The 18,222-nt window shown below is 42.1% G+C and overlaps 1 protein-coding gene across 4 annotated transcripts in view; it reads left to right on the top strand.

Moving 5' to 3' along the window:
* Nucleotides 1–18,222, top strand: part of SPTBN1 (spectrin beta, non-erythrocytic 1) — a 209,918-nt gene that overhangs the window by 45,296 nt on the left and 146,400 nt on the right. The window lies entirely within an intron of this gene.

The raw sequence follows: 18,222 nt of genomic DNA, 5'->3' as shown, positions 1-18,222 counted from the left end.
TGAGAAGGGAGGTGAACTGCCTCAGGTTCTTCTGCCCTCTAGCCTGGATCCCCGCCCCAGAAACAGATTTGTAATTAGCTAAATGAGATGGTAGCTTCCGGACCACTTGGTGTTTACCACCAAATAGCCGGTCCCCTCCTGCATCTCCCAGATGCTTCCTTCTCTTTTAGGGAACAGTATGTATTAGTTAGGCACAGTGTTTGCTATAATTGACTGCGGCTAATGCTGTGTATGTCCATTAAGGATAATTTAAGCCAATTAAGTGCTAACCTGCTGGTCAACAAGGTGCAGGCGTGTGGTATCCAATGAGAGGGGATGGACCATGTGCACTCTGAGTTGGTTGTTTCCAGCTCTTCTCATGTCTGAGGCTTTGTCTGCGAGGCCCTCTTCACCTGTACTTCATGTTGGTGGTTACTGCTCCAGCAGATGGGTGCTCTAGCCGTGCAGTGGGCTGTGGTGCTGGGGGTGGTGACCCGGCTCACCCTGTCTGCTCACACCAGGCATTCCACCTGGGGGTAGAAGCCCCCTCCCCTAGAGGAGAGGAGATCATGAAGGAGGGGGACTGTGGAGTTGTGAGAGGAGAGGAATCCAGGGGCATGGAGCAGTTTATGTGCATGGAGACTTTTCTCGAGGAAAGTTTGAAGAAATTCTGATAAGTATGTATAGCTTCCTGAAAATTTGTGCTGCAGTTGATGATTAGCATATTTTGGAATGTGTGATAGAAAAACATTTGCATTGTAAAGCAAGACTGGACTAAAGAGCTTTGGTTCATTTCCAGACCTGCCATCTATTCTTGTAATATGACAGTATCTGTTTCCAAATGTGGAACTTGGAGAAATGGAGCAAATGAAGGAAAGGAAAACGTGTGTGTTTTTATTCTCAGGGTGTCAGTTGGAGAATTCACACATCCTTTATTTAAAGTACTCACTGGCCTTTGAAGTGACCCTGCACCCACACCCCTCCCAGGGAGACTGTGGCCGTGATGGGGGAAGCTGGTGATTTTCTGGACCTAAATGCCTTACCTCTGCTGTCATTGAGAAGCTGATGTGAAGGTTTGTGACTCTTGGAGCCGGTCACAAGGACCTGAGAATTGCAGGCTGTGCTGGGCAGCGTGTGCTGAGCTGCTGTGGGGTGGTCAGGCCGCCAGAGTGGTCTGATTTCCTTGCCTCCCACCTGCTGCTCTGTGAGGAGCTGGTTTACATCAGAGAGGCTGCTCCTGACCTCACTGTCTATTTCTGGCAAGAGAAGCACAGCAGAGATGGAAGAGACCTCCTGCCATTTAGAGGAAGTCAGATAAATACTCACTTCAGAGAGTGTGTCTTGAGCCGAAATGCATATGAGCAGGTGACAGCCCCCAGCCTGCATTGCCTGCACAGTCCTGGATGTAAAGATTAATGGACTCTCAGCCCTCAGAGACGTGTTAATGAAAACTCTCCCTCAGTGCAAAACCAAGGGCAGGTCCTGGCCTTGCCGATTTTATTTTCTTCTTCTTTTTGAAATGTACGCTGAGAGCAAGGGGGAGGGGGCTCCTCATCCCTCACCTGGAAAGCCTGTGGAGCTGGTTAGCAGGAACTTTCTGGAACTTTAGAGAGAGAGTTCCTGGAGAGTGTGTGAGTGGTGAGCAGTCAGGTTGAAGAGGGTGCGTGTTTGTTGGCTGTGCCTTCTCTCAGTCCAGAGGGAGCTCTGCACAGACTCTGGGGCTGACACAGCAGCCAGCTCGCCTCTGAGGAGAAAGCACTTATCAGCACTGCACGTTCCCTCTGTCGGCATGAGCCGACCCTCCCTGCCTGCGAAATTGGCACTGGATTTTCCACTAAGAAGGGTTTCAGCAACTGAGTACATTCTTAGTCTTCTGGTAGTGATCCCAGAGTTTAAAACAAATCTTGTTCCCGTGTAGAGCTTATTCTACTGAGCTTATTGGTTTAAAAGAAGAGACATTTTTGGACCCTGGTCATCCAATCTCCACCTGCCCCCAGAGGCTGGAGTCTCCATTCTGATGTATTTCACTGTTCCTTCCTGTCTGGAGACAGGAGAATGACCTCGCGGGAACTCGGCCAATCTTTCAACACTCGGAAAGAGTGCACACGGAAGACTAGGCGTCATGTGAGGGGTCTGTTTGCTCACTTGCTTAGTGCCTTTGCAGTCAGAGCGTGCAAAGAAGACCAGCACACTCCCTGTCATCTTTCTACAGACCAGTGTGGGGCACCATGCATTTTAGAGAAATCTCGGCAACGGCTCCCTAGTCCCTCAGAGAATCTGAGGAATTTCAAAGTATCCAAGGTGAAGATGCAAAAAGTCTCCATAAGCTTGAGAATGATCATCGTTGTAGGTCACCGTGTTGACCCATGCTCTCATCACTGGTCTTACAAACAGGCCTTCTCTTTCTGTCTTTGAATGTATCAATCAGTTCTTTTCAAGAAGCACATCAGTGTTAGAGACTAGTCTGAAACTTCGTGACCCCATGGACTACATGGTCCATGGAATTCTCCAGGCCAGAATACTGGAGTGGTAGGTAGCCTTTTCCTTCTCCAGGGGGTCTCCTAACCCATGGATTGAACTCAGGTCTCCCTCATTGCAGGCGGATTCTCTACCAGCTGAGCCATAAGGGAAGCCCTAGAGACCCATCACTATAAGGCAAAACCAACCAGCTTCTGGCTTAGGAACTGCTAAATGCCTAACTCTTCGTTGTCCCGTAGCTTAGTGTGATTGCAGTGAATGGCTTTCTTGTGTTTTCTTGATGCTTGCAAATATATACGTTCACTTTTTTTTCAGACATGATCTGCCTATAGAAAATGGGTGAGATGAGGATGCTTCTGGGAACTGCATTTTAAAATAGCCAAAATAAAACCAGTTTGGCAGCAGTGTGGTACCTGGGTTGTTTATTTGGTTTGTCACCAGCTCATCTTCTAAGTATCCCCATTCTTATGTCAGAACTAATCTGCAAAGTGACTGATGCTGGGTATGTGAGCACCTTTAAGTGCAGTGGCTGGGACTGATGCAGTCCAGTCCCCTCCATTAGAGCAAAACTCTGATCAGGAGAATCACAGAGGAATTTCTTAGGGAAATTTGAAACGCAGGTGCAGTCTCCTTCCCAGACTGAAGAATCAAGGAAAGGTTTTCATATAAGTTGTATCAACAGAAGAATTATAACGCACAAGTTGTTTCATATCGTGATGTTCTGTGACTTCCTTAGATAAAAAATTTTTGCGTTTTCACATCTGTTCAGATAGCAGGAATGTCTCCACTTTTTGTGAAGGACAAAATCCCTGACTCAGTAATAATGCCCTCAAAAATATGTCACATTAGCACGGGCAGTATTTTCTAAGGAAAAGTTTTTTTTTTTTTTTTTTAATGAACAGATGTTTTACTTGCTACCTGTGATATTAAAGAGTATAAACTTACCTAATAAAATACGATAAATATTTCCAGTGGTACTCTTAAAATTAATGTTTTCATTAGAATATAAAAGGCATTCTCAAAACCTTTTGCTCATTTTTTTCCATGGGATTGTGAAACCCAATGTGAATGTTTATAAATGTTTGCAGAAGAGTACTTTTGTTTTAAAGAGAATGCAGACATTCTCTTAATATGAAAACACCCCAGCAAAGAATGGTTGTAATTAAAGTAATAAAAGATTCAGTTAAAAATAGGCAAAACCATTCTTTTGGAATATGCTCAGCCCCATGGAAGGGGGTATGGTGCATGCCTGGGGAACCACATTGTGAGCACGGTGGTTATTACTACAATGTGTGATCAGAAGAACGGTGAACACTTTGTGGTTAACCAAATCACAGAGGCCTGTTAGTTGAAAGGGATGTTGGAATTCCTGCAGCCCCTCTTTGCACCCAGTACTCAGTCCGCTGCGGCTGCTCTGTCAAATGATACTTACCCACCCCGGGTGAGCCTCTGCTGATGCTGGTAAACTCCCTTGCTCTCTGGCCAGCCCTTTGCATTTTTGGACAGCTCTAGTTGTTAGAAAGCTCCTTCTAACCCTGAGTCACTATGAATTTGTTGCTCACAGCCTGCCAAGGAGTCTGTGCCAGCGCCTACATGAGAGCTCCTAAGCTACTTAAAGAGAGTTGTCTGGTGTCGCTTTAAGAGTGTTTTCCCCTCGGGGGTCCTAAGTTTTGGCCTGGACTCCCAAGGTGTCTTACAGCCTGGCTGCCCACTTCTGGACATTCTGAGCTGCTCAGAACCCTTGGTGATTATTTTATTTCTGACAGTTGCCCTATCTTCTGCTGGTGCTTCCTATTGAGCTGACCATGTTTTCTTTGCACTGCTGTCAGTTTTCACCTCTTCTAACTTTGGGTAGTTAAAAAATCTAAATGTAGGATGTGTTCTTAAACACTTATGAGCCCCTTCTTGGTCCAGGGTCCTCTGTGTTGCTGAGTGTGCCTTCTGATGATGAGGAAAGTGTTGACCAGCCTGGGCGCTAGGCTTTGAATCTCTCCCACTACCTTTTAGTTTTGCAGTCAACCCTCTTTGAGTATTGCTATTCAGCCAGCAATAAAGACTTGACTTGGGAAATCGGCCTTTGTAATTTAGATAGAAATTTGATGTTGCCATTTGAAGTTTTCCTTTGGTGATTATGGGAAATCAAAAAGTTTAATGTTATAAGTATAGTAGAAAATGTAAAATGTGGATAATTCTTAGGAGATTTATTTCAGTTTTGTTTGAGTTTTTACTGTTTATGGCTTTAATTTGAACAAAGTTGAAATGGCAATCCACTCCAGCGCTCTCGCCTGGAAAACCCCATGGACGGAGGAGCCTGATAGGCTACAGTCCATGGGGTCGCAAAGAGTCGGACATGACTGAACAACTTCACCTTTGGAGAAACTGGAAATTTTTTCTTCCTGATACAGCTGCTCTGTTAGAGAAAGTGCATCTAATATCGTTGGACGATTAAAATTTTTTCCATATGAACTTTATTCATTAAATGTTTACCTATTGTCTATCATGTGCTAAGCATTATACCTAGGGATATGTTGCTAAAAAGAGATACTAGTAATTCATAGAGAGTATGGTAAATAAGGTGAGCTAATCTTTTAACAGGTAATTTTTTAAACAGTCTTGGTACATGCCATGAAGAAAAGATTTAACAGGATGCCCTGGGCTGGGGGCTTCAGAAGAGCCTTCCTGGAGAAAGGAATGTTTAGGCTGACTCAGTTCTTATTTGTCTGTTGTCCCTATCTTTAAGGTCGCAAATGATTGAGAGAGAACGTCTCTGCTGATAGGAGATTAGAAAGCCTTCCTGGGACTTCCCTGGTGGCCCAGTGGCTAGACTGCACTCCCAGCACAGGGGGTCCGGGTTTGATCCCTGGTCAGGGTATGTGATCCCACATGCCACAACTAAGACATGGCAATAAATGAATATTTTAAAAAAGAAAGCCTTCCTAATTCGGATACTTTCTGGGTTGAAATTCGCGTTTAATGCAGGAAAGGCAGCTTTAGAGTTCTCTCAGACACCACTAAAAATCGAGCCACTGCTGAGGTGCCCACTCCATTTTCTCTCTGCACAGAATCAAAGGATGCTAACATAATTTGATTCCCTCCAGTTCTCTGAATTGTCCTCCTGTCCTGTTCATTCTCTACTCCATTGCTGAGTTTGACAAAAGAAACAGCAAACTTCTTTGAAAGTGTTTGGAGGAAGGAAAAACAAAGTGTGTGTTATGTTGTAGATATTTTGGGAAGTAGAAAATTGGTTTATTAATAAAATATTTTAAAAATATGTTATTAATAACATAACAAGGAGATGACAGTACAGGCTTGACTCTGGTCAGATAAGAAATTTAAAAATACAGTTTCCAAAATCACATCACCAGAGAACTCTTAAAGAAATTCAAAGCTGTCTGGATCCTCTGATTCTTATTCTTTTAAGCCTATATCCTTCTCCTGCAGGAACAGGAAAGGTTCCTGGTTTCCTTTGCATTCTCTCCTTAAAAAAATTTTTTTAAAATTATCAATATTTTAATTCAGGTATAGTTAATTTATAGTATTATGTTAGTTTCAGGTATGTAGCATAGTGATGCAGTATTTTTGTAGATTATACTCCATTATAGGTTATTACGCTTGTTCCTAGGAAGAAAAGGTATGACAAACAGTACATTAAAAAGCATAGACATCACTTTGCTGACAAAGGTTGGTATAGTCAAAGCTATGGTTTTTCTAGTAATCATGAGTGGTTGTGGGAGTTGGACCATCAAGAAGGCTGAGCACTAAAAAATTGATGCTTGGACCACAAAGAGATCAAACCAGTCAATCCTAAAAGAAATCAACCCTGAATATTCATTGGAAGGACTGATGCTGAAGCTCCAATTACCTTGACCGTCTGACGTGAAGAGCTGGTTCATTGGAAAGGACCCTGATGCTGACAGAGATTGAGGGCAAGAGAAGGAAGGGGGCGACAGAGGATGAAATGGTTGGATGGTATCACTGACTCAGTGGACATGAGTTTGAGCAAATTCTGGGAGATGCTGAAGGACAGGGAACCTTAGCGTGTTTCAGTCCATGGGGTTGCAAAAGAGTTGGACACGACTGAGCAACTAACTAAACAACAGAAACTAAGTTATTTCAAGTAATGGCTATAATTCCCTGTGCTGTAGAGTGTATCCTTGGTGTGCTTTTGCTTTTGAACCTGACTGAGGACGTCACCAGCTAAGACCTCATTTTCATTTTGAAGTAATTTGAGCAATAGAGGGGGAGCCAAGCAAAATATGGACAGGTTGTGCTTGCTGCTTTGCCTTTCTGCCCAGTTTGGAACATTGGGTTGCTGGCATGATTGGGTTATGGCTTGGCCCTTCAGTGGATGTGTGTGCTTGTGTCTGGTCACCTATAGTGAAAGCACACCTGGTTCTGTATCAGAGAGATCCTCTGTGATTCTAAGCTTAGGCAGTGTTTTAACCAGGGTGCCTCCTTTTGCTCCTATGCCATGCTAAGTCACTTAGTCGTGTCTAGCTCTGTGCGACCCTGTGGACTGTAGCCTGTCAGGCTCCTCTGTCTATGGGATTTTCCAGGCAAGAATACAGGAGTGGGTTGCCATGCCCTCCTCCAGGGGATCTTCCCAACCTAAGGATTGAACCTGTGTCTGTTACGTCTCCTGCATTGGCAGATGGGTTGTTTACCACTAAGGCCACTTGGGAAGCCCAATATCAGTGTTTAAATATTACCAAAAGCAAAAGGGAATCTCCACATTTGCTTTAAGTGACCTTTGTTACCAAGCTTGGTGCTGAGGACCTTCGTAATCAAGTTTTAAACAGTAAGGTGTAGGATTCGTATGGATTTCAGTCTTTATTGTTAAAAGTTTCTTAAAAAAAAAAAAAAGAACAAACTTTTTTTTTTTTCCAAATTGAGAAAGTTTAAGCAAATTTTGGTAGTAGAGGTTTGATCCTGTTAAAATGGTGATTATTTGAATGTTTCTTTCCGGGATTGATGTCATTTTTCCTTTTCAAGTATCATAGGCCAACCTTTACTCATTTTGTTTATTTGAAAAGTTGCAGATTTCTAAATAGTTTGGGAAACATTTACCAGCCATGCAGAGGGGAGGGTTTGCTGCTAAAGTATAAATGCAAGCAGTGAGGTTTGTTTGAACTGCTCTTCAAGACAATTGAATTCATATTATAATATTTAAACCTTTTGAAATTGGTATTATTAGACAAGCCTAAGATCTTAGGCATTTTGCAAAGGGGAATGATTCTCAGAATATGACATATTTAAGATCAGTATGTTTATTTATCCCAAATGAGATCTGTGAAATGTGTGATTATTCCATTCCTGTCCAGAGAGGACCCTTCATACTTTGCGAGTTGAAAAGAAATTTCTTATAAAGATTCATTCTTTCCTAAATGAATCTGAGTTAGAAGACTGTCACCCCTTACATAACAATTACAGTTTATCCTGATCCAGGACTCATATAATTTAGGCAGAAGGAGGCATTGTTCCCCAGCATTAGAATGTTCTTTGGTGACACTGCCCACACCTCGTGCCATTTTCTTTCACCGTTGTTTTTGAGCCTCTGCGGTGGCTGAAGTGCTGGTGCTGAGGGTATGAACGTTAGCAGGACAGGGAGGACCCCAGCTCTCATGGATCTTAGTGTGTGTGCCTTGTTCATCATTTCCTGTAGCATTGCCTTGCATTGTGGTTTTACATTTTTCTATCATTTGATCATTATTCCAGAAAATTGAGATATGCGTTTTCACTTGATAAGATTTGCAGAGGATTTTGGCAATGGGCTGTTCTAGAAGTAAAAGCTTCCAAATAGCACGTTATTGCTCCTCTGTTGTTCAGGCACTCATACCTGATACAATTTCCCAAAGAATAAGACTGTGAAATGGCAGGCTCACTCAAAGTCAGGATTGGTGTTTTGGCAGCAGTACCCTTAGACCGACATCCTAATGTAATTGAAAACTATCTGGAAGTAAAAGTAAGACCAAAGTGGTTATTTATAGTGGCTCAGAAACTCCACGTTGGCTATAAGACCGTGATGTTAGGTCTACATTGAGTTAATGATTTCAATTGTAATTGCCTTTCTATGTTAATAGAACAAAAAAACAAGGATAACTGTAAAGGATATGAAGAAGCCTTGTATTTTAATAGGAATTATTTTTTAATGTTTTCAATTGGTTCACATTAGGTGATTTTCAGGCTTGTAGATAGATACGGGAAAAGCTGACTTTACTTTTGCAAGTCTTTTTTTGAAAGAAAGCTAGTGTTAAAAAAATTTTAGACCTTACAAATTTGTATTTAGAATCTAGATAGTATCATATGAAGGTAGAGAAAAGAAATAAGGTACTTTGTTTAAAATTTAAATGTATGAATAGTACATGAGGATAAATTTCTATGCAGTATATAAGAATTTTTCTTTTGTTTAAAGACACTCAAATAATAAATCTGTTTATAATTTCACTGTTCATTGTGAAGTTTATAAAATGGAGGGTCAGGGAGATGCCTTGTTATTCCCCCTACATTATAATTTTCCTTAGAGAATAATATTCTTGGCCATACTGTATCATAATGATAAGTTTTTAAGCCACCTTGATGTGACATTTTAAACAGATTGTTATAAAATGAATTATGGTCAGTGTATCTTCTGATAGTGAATCTTTTAAAATATGTAATTTTCTTTATAGTAAGGATTAATTTTGCTCCTCCAAGTAGAGAACCTGTTTTAACTTGCCCAGTTAGAAAATAAAATGTGTCTCTAGGACTTTATTCATAAAATTAGAGCTGGCCTTCCAGTGGCATCTGTCATCTGGATAGTAAAGAAGTTACTTCTGAATATTAGGAATGAAAGAGTCTTAGTCTGTGTGGGCTGCTGCTACAACATATTATAGTCTGGGTGGCATATAAACAACATTTATTTCTCGTAGCTCTGCAGGCTGGCACGTTTGGTGTCTGGTGAGGGCCTGCTTCCTGGTCCATAGACTGCTGTCATCCTGCTGTGTCTTCACATGATGGAAGGAATGCCTACACTCTGGGCTTTCTCTTATAACTCCATTAGGTTGGCCTAATCACCTCCCAAGGCCCAGCTCCAAATGCTATCACACTGGGTATCAGGATTCAACGTGTGAATTCTGGGGGGAGGGAGCACAAACATTCAGTGTGTAGCAGAAGGTTTGTCGTGAGTGCTTTAGTCTTTGAGTGTTGTAGACAGAAGATGGCTAAGCCATCAGCGCTTCCCTGAACTGCTTATGTTAGTGTGAGGCAGGAGTCACCTCCTGTGGGTTTTTACATCAGAGACTGATGAATGGGACCCATGGTGTATGAAATTCCAATTCTTTAGTACAAAGTAATGTGCTCTTACGCTCTTGTCTCCTAAGGCCTTGCCTTCAAGTCTTCATTTGCTTCGAGGTAATACATACGTTTTCTTTAGCCTGGACAGTGGGTTCTTAACCTGTTTTTCATATTCCTTTCCTTCACCAGAAGTCTTTTAGACAGTCTGAATTTTTAATACCAATGAAATTTTAATACCACAGATATACCATATCTGTGCTTACACGAAAGAAAGTTTTTCTCCCCAACCCCCAAGTGAATTTTCATTCTTTGGGAAATATTGTCCCCATTTGGGAATACATGAGCTAGGACACCTGGCTACGTGAGTTGCCTGCCTTACATGGTAATTAGGCTTTGAAGGAGGCTAATCTATTTTCTTATTTATTAAAGAACTTTGGGTCCATTAGATAGTTTTCTGATACAGATCACTATTAAAGGGTTGTTCCTTAAAGCACAAGCTATTTATTCATTCATATAGTCATAAATACTTGGTTCAAACCCTCCTGGCTTCCTCAGTTCCTTGCTCCACCACCACTGGCAGAGCAATTAATGGATAATTAAATAAATATTAATTTATTTAATTAATAAATCTATTAACCTATAAAATAAGACAATAATGGTATCTACCTCTGAAGATTACTGGAGATGACTAAATGAAAAAGCAAATAAAGCACCATGCTCAGCATAAAGTAAGCCAGCAAAAAAATTAGTTTTTTTAATAAATATAATATAAATTTATTTATTTTAATTGGAGGCTAATTACTTTACAGTATTGTATTGGTTTTGCCATACATCAACATGAATCCATCATGGGTGTACTAAATTGTTTTTAATAGTACTAGAGTTCTCATTTGGAGAAGGCAGTGGCAACCCACTCCAGTACTCTTGCCTGGAAAATCCCATGGGTGGAGGAGCCTGATAGGCTGCAGTCTGTGGAGTTGCAAAGAGTCTAAGACGACTGAGCGACTTCACTTTCACTTTTCACTTTCATGCATTGGAGAAGGAAATGGCAACTGACTCCGGTGTTCTTGCCTGGAGAATCCCAGGGACGGGGGAGCCTGGTGGGCTGCCGTCTATGGGGTCACAGAGAGTCGGACACGACTGAAGCAACTTAGCAGAGAGAGAGAGAGCAGAGACAGAGTTCTCATTGATTGCTAGCCTCATCAGCTCTCTGCATTTTAAAGATTAGATGATTCTAATGGCTCTAGCTTCAGTGGTGATAAAAAATTACAGATGTCGGGTTCATGGCTGTACGATTTGATCCTGTTGTTTTAGGTCTTCAGGCCCCAGTTTCCACATTTTGTTAATTAAGATAGAAAGCAAAATAATTTGGTTGAAACTTCAAATATAGGAGTAATCCTAATAAATGTACATGGGTTATATTTGCCCACTAAATGACAGACTCTTGGATTAGAATAAAAAATAAGAGACAGACCTAAAACAAAATGACTTTAAAGAGCAGAATGGGGGTGGAGAGGGACAGGCAAATATTACTATCAATAAAAGTAGAATTAATATATGCATGGGGATAAAATAGAATATTTCATAATGTTGACAACCCACCAAGAAGATAATTGTGATTTTGCATGTATCCAGGGAGCTACAAGGAAAGTCTGTTAATCCCCAATCATGGTGGTAGATTTTAACATACTCTGTCACTGATAAGTAAAGCAGATGGATGTTAAGATGACTATAGAGTATTTGAAGACCACCTTTGTTAGTGAGATTTAAGTTTAAACAGGTCTTTGAGCACCCTTCCCTCTCAAAATGGTCTGAGTCGATGAATTTTGGCTGCTTTATGCAGCTGTATCATACTCTTTGTACAGATGTGTTCCATAAAAAGTTTCAAGTAAACTAGATAATCGCAAAAATGAATGGTAAACATTTCTGAAGAACTTTGTGTGCCTTTTCTTATGTTGTCAGCTATCACGCTAGGACTTTTCCTGGGTGTCCTGGTGTTGGTGAACAGACAGTGTTGTTTAGGATGGACTTCTGACTGGCTCCATGAACCTGAGCAATGCTTGGTTAGCCAGACTTATTCATCACAGTGATTCCAGGTGTGGCTTCTTGCAGAGACTCCTCCCTCTTGGCTGACACGTGCTGCACTGCAGAAAGCTTCGGGGGCAAACTTGTGAACAGGGTGTGACTCTCTTGCTTTCTGGCCACTGAAGAATTGAGAGGGTTGAGGCAGCATTCTCAGAGGTCCCTTCCTGGAACCTTTCAGATGTAGTGGGTCCCTCCAGAGTCCCAGAGCAAGATCTTTTTGGTTTTTTTTTAAGATGAGACCACCAGCAGTCCAGTGTATCCTTTTTCAAGTTTTTTTTTTAGCGAAGTGAGAGGGTTTTTTTAAGTGTCTAAAGAACATTTGGATTTGTGAGTCCTGTTGAAGTAATGGTTAGCATATGGTTTTCCTCCTCCTTCTTTATTTAGTTTATTTAAGTCTTTAATTAATATTGGGTACTAATGAAGTGTGTTTGTGCATGTATGTAGTGCCAGTGGAAATTCCATTTATTCTCTCTTTGTTGCTTTGCTGTTTGATATCTGAGTAGTTGGGACAAAAAAATAAATTACTTTCATGGACAAAAACTAAATTAAAAAGGGAAATATAGATTTTAATATGTGTGTAGAGAAGCGCTTTATTAAATGCATGTTCATTTTCATTAATAGCCTAGTCTAAAAGTGTGACTGCCTTGAAAGCAGAGAGCCCAGCAGATCTGTGTAGCTCAGGAGAGTGTGTGTTCTGGGCTTTATATGACTGATGGAGATGGTACCAGTGTGGCAGCTTGAATTGCCGTTGCTTCTGTGGCCTCACCTTCCCATCCTCCATCCAGTCTCCCACTCACCCAGCCAGTCCATACTTAATGCTTCTAGGTACCTTGCTGGGAGTTGAGAAATATAAGGACATTGTGATGGAGACTTGAACTTAAGAGCCTGTGTCCTGCTGATGGTTAGTAAATAGATGTTTTGAAATTACGAAGCGGTCTTATAGTGATAGGGTGGAGGTATATGAGAAGTCTAGGAGGGAAGACATAGGTGGGTTGCCTAACTCAGACTGGGTGGTGGTGGTGGAGGAAGCACCAGGTGTGGCTTCCGGGATGAGCTAACACCTCAGGTAGCATTTGTGGGAAGAGCAAAGAGTTGTTCTAGGCGGTAGTTTGGAGGTGAGACCAGAGTGTGACTTTTCCTTCAGGAATTGTAACACTTGAGGAGAAGAATACTGAAACCAGGCTGGAGAGCTGGGCTGGCCCCTCACAGACATTCTCATTTCTCTTCAAAGGGTTCTGGGCGTTATTCAGAAGGCAGATGGATTTATTATTCTGAGGGTTGGGGGCATTTGGTGGATTTTAGTTGTGGGAATCAAGTGGTTATGATCACATATTAGAAAGGTCCCTCTGGCGGCAGTGTAAGGGGAGTGGATTGGGGGTTGAGATCAGAGGTGAGGCGCTGGAATGAGAAACTATTGCTTGAGCCAATTTAAGATTTTTCAGGAGGTGCAGGGAACCTGGGGGCCTGAACATGGGAGGAGAGAAAAGTGAAGAATGACTACAAGGTTTCTAGCTGAGGTCGGTGAAGAAAATGAGGTGTCGTTCGGTGAGGGAGTGAGAGAGCAGTACATGGGGTTTGGAGGAAAGAATGAGTTTAGTTGCAGACACTGACTTGGTGATCCTTAGGAGACTCTGCCCTTAGCTGTCTGGGGAGTGATGGTTGGCACAGAGCAGTGGATAACATCATCCCGCAAAACAGTAGAGGGCATTGGAAGGAAACCTGGCGATAAACCATAAAGAACAAAACCCCGTGCGTTGATCTAATACCCATGTGACAGGGAAAATAGATTTGGTACCTTGGAAAATAAACAGATCATGTTTTCCCTCTAGACTTTGCCAGGTGTTGACTTTCAAAGAGGAGGAGAGCTAATAACTCAACTCCCGAAGCTGGGAGTGGTGAAGCTCCAGTTTCTTTTCTGTTGTTTGTGACCTTGTGGCCACACAGGCCAGAGCTGGCGGCACCTCTTGGCCTCGTAGGGCTACAGTAATAGTTTCCTCATCTGTTTCTGTCTTTGCCAGCTTGAAGGAATAAAGTTGTCTTCTTCATGAAGTAGAAAATGATAAAGCTTTGTGGAACGTCTGTATTTTGAGAAATTCCAGTTCATAGGAATTAGAGTAGGACAGAGGATTAGAGCAGACTAATTTGTGGAGGGGGCTTGGCTTTTTAACTTATTTCTTACTTAAACACACACACACACACACACACACACACACTCTCACATGGTAAGAGAAGAGCAGAGAAGCCCTTCTAATTATCTTCCCAATATGTAGCCACAGAAGACATGGGTTTTATTGATATCACATCTAGGGTATCAGTGATTTTTATTCACTCAAGGACTATTTAATGGATTCCTACTGTGGTGATCAAGTTGGAATTCAGGCCCTCACCGAGCCAGGGAGGCAGTGAGAACCCCTCTCAGCAGTGCGGGTGGTTTTATCTCATGCCAGCCTTAAACAGTCCTCTCCAGCTTTTGTGATGGCAGACCGACCACCAGGCAGGCTTCCAAGATGGGCAGCCCTAATCTTCCCACAGCCATTGAAGTACAGATTGCTTCACTGGCCCTTGGGACACATGACTGATAGCACCTTGGGAAAATGTAGCCCTTTATAGATGACCTCCTGGGGACTCCTGGATGTGTGCTGTAAGTCGGCCCCGCAGCTGACATCGTTGTCCCTTGTTGAAGTGGGTTATAGGATAGTGATGTGTGTTGCTTGCTGGGCTTTCGGAATCCCTGTGTCATGGACACGCGCTAGTCCACGCTCCTGCCTTGTCTCTGATGTTCCCTCACCATCAGGTTCCTGCACCGTTGCTCTTGAGTACCTAGAGGCGCCTTTTCACTACAGCCCTGATGGGGAGGTGGGATTTTTAGCTTTGGCATACCCCTGAAGTTTTTAAAAAAATTTTTGTCATCATGAACACTCTATAGTTTGGCACAGGTATTGTCTTTGGACAGAGAACTTTGAGGAAAAAAATGCCCCTGGTATCCAAGTTCTTAGGAGCTCAAGTGAAACAATCAAAAATAATATAATCGTATTTCTTTTGTTTATAGACTCATAGGAACTCTTGTTTCCCAGTCCCCTCTTGAGGTTTGGAGGAGCAGTGGCATTATTAAAGAACACCATTAAAGAAGAAAACTTAGAGGGACTTCCCTGGCGGTCCAGGGGTTAAGACTTAGCCTTTTAATGCAGGGAGTGCAGTTTGATCCCTGGTTGAGGAGCTAAGATCCCACATGCCTTGTGGCCGAAAAACTAAACAGAAGTAGAATTGTCATAAATTCTATAAAGACTTTTAAAATTGTCCACATCAAAAAAAACTGGAAAAAAAGAAAACGTAGAAAACCTATGCTTATATTCTTAAAATTACTTATTTAAAACTTGCGTCAAGGACCCAATACTTGCTTGTTGAGGAATTTGTGGATAAGTCAGTGGTTGGAAGATTTATGGGCTGTAGTTGGTCTTACTCTACAGTCAGAGGTTGGCTGGGGTCGGGGGTGGGGGTGGCGGTTGGTGGAGCCCAGGTGGTCACTGCCCTGGAGTGATGTGGCTTGTTCTCATCGGTCAGCAGGTGGCACCAAATAGCCAAAACAAATCTGGAAAGAGGTGCGTGGTAGTCAGATTTCACCTTGGGTTGGCTTAAACATTTTGGAATTAATAGTACTTTCACATTTTTCCCCTTAGAGATGGTATTCTCCAAGGCAAAATTTTGTAGAAATCTGTGGTTTTAATGGAGTCCTAAAAATTAACATCTCCAAGGTTAAATGGTACATAACAATATTGATTTTCTTATTGAAGGGATTATGACTGGATGTTGAAAGCAAATGTAAGATTCTTCTATAGATATACTTACTGGCTTAGGTGTCTGAATCTTACTGTTTTTATTAAATCTTTTAAATACATTGCTAATGGAGGTGTTAAAATTAATCTACTGATAAATTTCTGTTGTTAACCTGATAACGTCTGCCTTGATGGGAATCTAGGAGTGTACTCCCATCCAAGAAGTTTCTGTTTGAGCAGAGGTGGCTGACTCTGAGTTACAGCTGCGTGGCTCAGTTGTGAGGTGGACACGATACTTCTCAGGAACATGGAGGATGTGCTGGTGATGTTCTTCGATAGCTTGTGAGAAAACAGCTAATGATGAGAGGGGGTGTCTGTGCTTTTGCCACCAACTGTTACACTGCTTGAGGTGCAGTTCAGCTTGTCCACAGAAACCTGGTTGCACGGGCCATATGTGCTTCTGTGCTACAACTTGAGAAAAGCTACGTTTTGAAGAACAGTAAGAGGAATGTTTCTCTTCTGCATTTGTGTTCTTTGTTCGGTGCCATATGTGGGGAAAAATCAGCTCAAGGCTCCCTTTGTGATTGCTAGGTGGTGACTGGTTTGATAAGTGCATGAGCTCCAGCGATTGGGTCTGCTAACTTTGGTCTCTGTGTGCATTCTTGGTGCACACTGAATGAGGTTTTTATGAAACGAGCATCCAGGTACAAAATCTTAAAATTTTTGAATCTTAAGATGGGGTGGGTGGGGCAGGATAGGGGGGCAGAAGACAAACATCTTTTTCCTTGGGACATTTTCCCAACAACTATGCATCTTTCTTCCTCTTCCCTTTTTCTAAATTTACTCAGATCGTTGTGTATATAAAACATGCAGGAATTTGACTATACCCATATAACTTAAGCACATATCCTTGCCTCCTAGAATCTGTTTTTCACACAGCATCAGAATTGATCTTTTAAAGACATTTGTCCAGTGACGTCGGTTGTTACATTAAAAGCCTGCTGTGTCTTCCATCACACTTATCAGCCCTTCGTGTCTGGCCCGACCTGCTGTTGTATCCTCATCTCCTTGTCTCTCACCCTGCCCACCTGACTGGCCACACTGAGCTCTTCGTTCCTCCAACAAGCTGTGCTGGTCTCACTGTAGGGCCTTCACATACGTGGTTTGCTTTGCCGAGAACGTTATTCCTCTTGATCTGAGTGTGAAAGATCATTGAGGTCTCAGGACTTCCCTGACCCACCACCAGCTCTAAAATAGCCATTCTTCCAATCTTTCCTGTTTTATCTTTAAATTAAGATATAACTGACATATAAGTTTAAGCTTGTAAGTTTAAAAAGGTGTAAGATATGTTGTTTTGATATGTTTATGTAATATAGTATGATTACCATGTAGCATTGGCTAAGACCTCTATCACTTCACATAATTATCATTTCCTTTTTGTGGTAAGAATGATCAAGTCTGGCCTCTGAGCAGCATTATTGCTGTTATCCTCTGTCACATCGCTCTAGCTTCATTTTATTTCCTTTCTGCTGTCTTGCCTTTTCTTGTGTGCTGTTTGTCCCGCTCACCCTACTAGGGTGTAAGCTTCGCTAGTGCCTGGTCCTTACCTGGTTTACTGTTATCCTGGCATCTGGAACAGTGCCGAGCGTGTACTGAGTCCTCAGTACATTTTTGGTTCCATGAATGCATAATAGCTATATTGAAGGAAGAAGCTATATATTTACAGCTAAATGTGTGTCACCTAACTCTCTTGAGGGCCCTGTGATAAAGCAAAGATGGCAATGGGCCAAACATTGAGACCAAAGTTCTGAGAATTCCCATTTATCCCTGTAAAACACTGTGGCCGTGGTTGGACCCCTGAGGCGGGGGTATTGGGGTTGGTAGTAGAATTTGTAATAACAGTCATATACGTAATTTCAGTCATTATTTAGTCATTTTTTTGATGTCTGTTAAACACCACCAGTACATCATTCAGTTCAGTTCAGTCGCTCAGTCGTGTTCGACTCTTTGCGATCCCATGAATCGCAGCATGCCAGGCCTCCCTGGCCATCACCAACTCCCGGGGTTCACTCAAACTCACGTCCCCCAATTCGGTGATGCCATCCAGCCATCTCATCCTCTGTCGTCCCCTTCTCCTGCTGCCCTCAATCCCTCCCAGCATCAGAGTCTTTTCCAATGAGTCAACTCTTCTCATGAGGTGGCCAAAGTACTGGACTTTCAGCTTTAGCATCATTCCTTTCAAAGAAATCCCAGGGCTGATCTCCTTCAGAATGGACTGGTTGGATCTCCTTGCAGTCCAAGGGACTCTCAAGAGTCTTCTCCAACACGATAGTTCAAAAGCATCAATTCTTTGGCGCTCAGCTTTCTTCATAAGTCCAACTCTCACATCCATACATGACCACAGGAAAAACCATAGCCTTGACTAGATGGACCTTTGTTGGCAAAGTAATGTCTCTGCTTTTTAATATGCTATCTAGGTTTACTATGTCATTTAATATTAAGCATCAGTTTTCTAACATGTAAATGAGGTGGTTAGATAAAGTGATGTTAGTTCTCTCACATCACGTTGTATGAATTTCTAGGAGAAGCTAAAAGCTTGCAGTTTATGGTGACACACAATAGAAATAAATTTGTC

Source organism: Ovis canadensis, chromosome 3, assembly GCF_042477335.2.
Source record: "Ovis canadensis isolate MfBH-ARS-UI-01 breed Bighorn chromosome 3, ARS-UI_OviCan_v2, whole genome shotgun sequence".
Classification (NCBI taxonomy): domain Eukaryota; kingdom Metazoa; phylum Chordata; class Mammalia; order Artiodactyla; family Bovidae; genus Ovis; species Ovis canadensis.
This window is presented reverse-complemented; position numbering and strand designations above follow the sequence as displayed.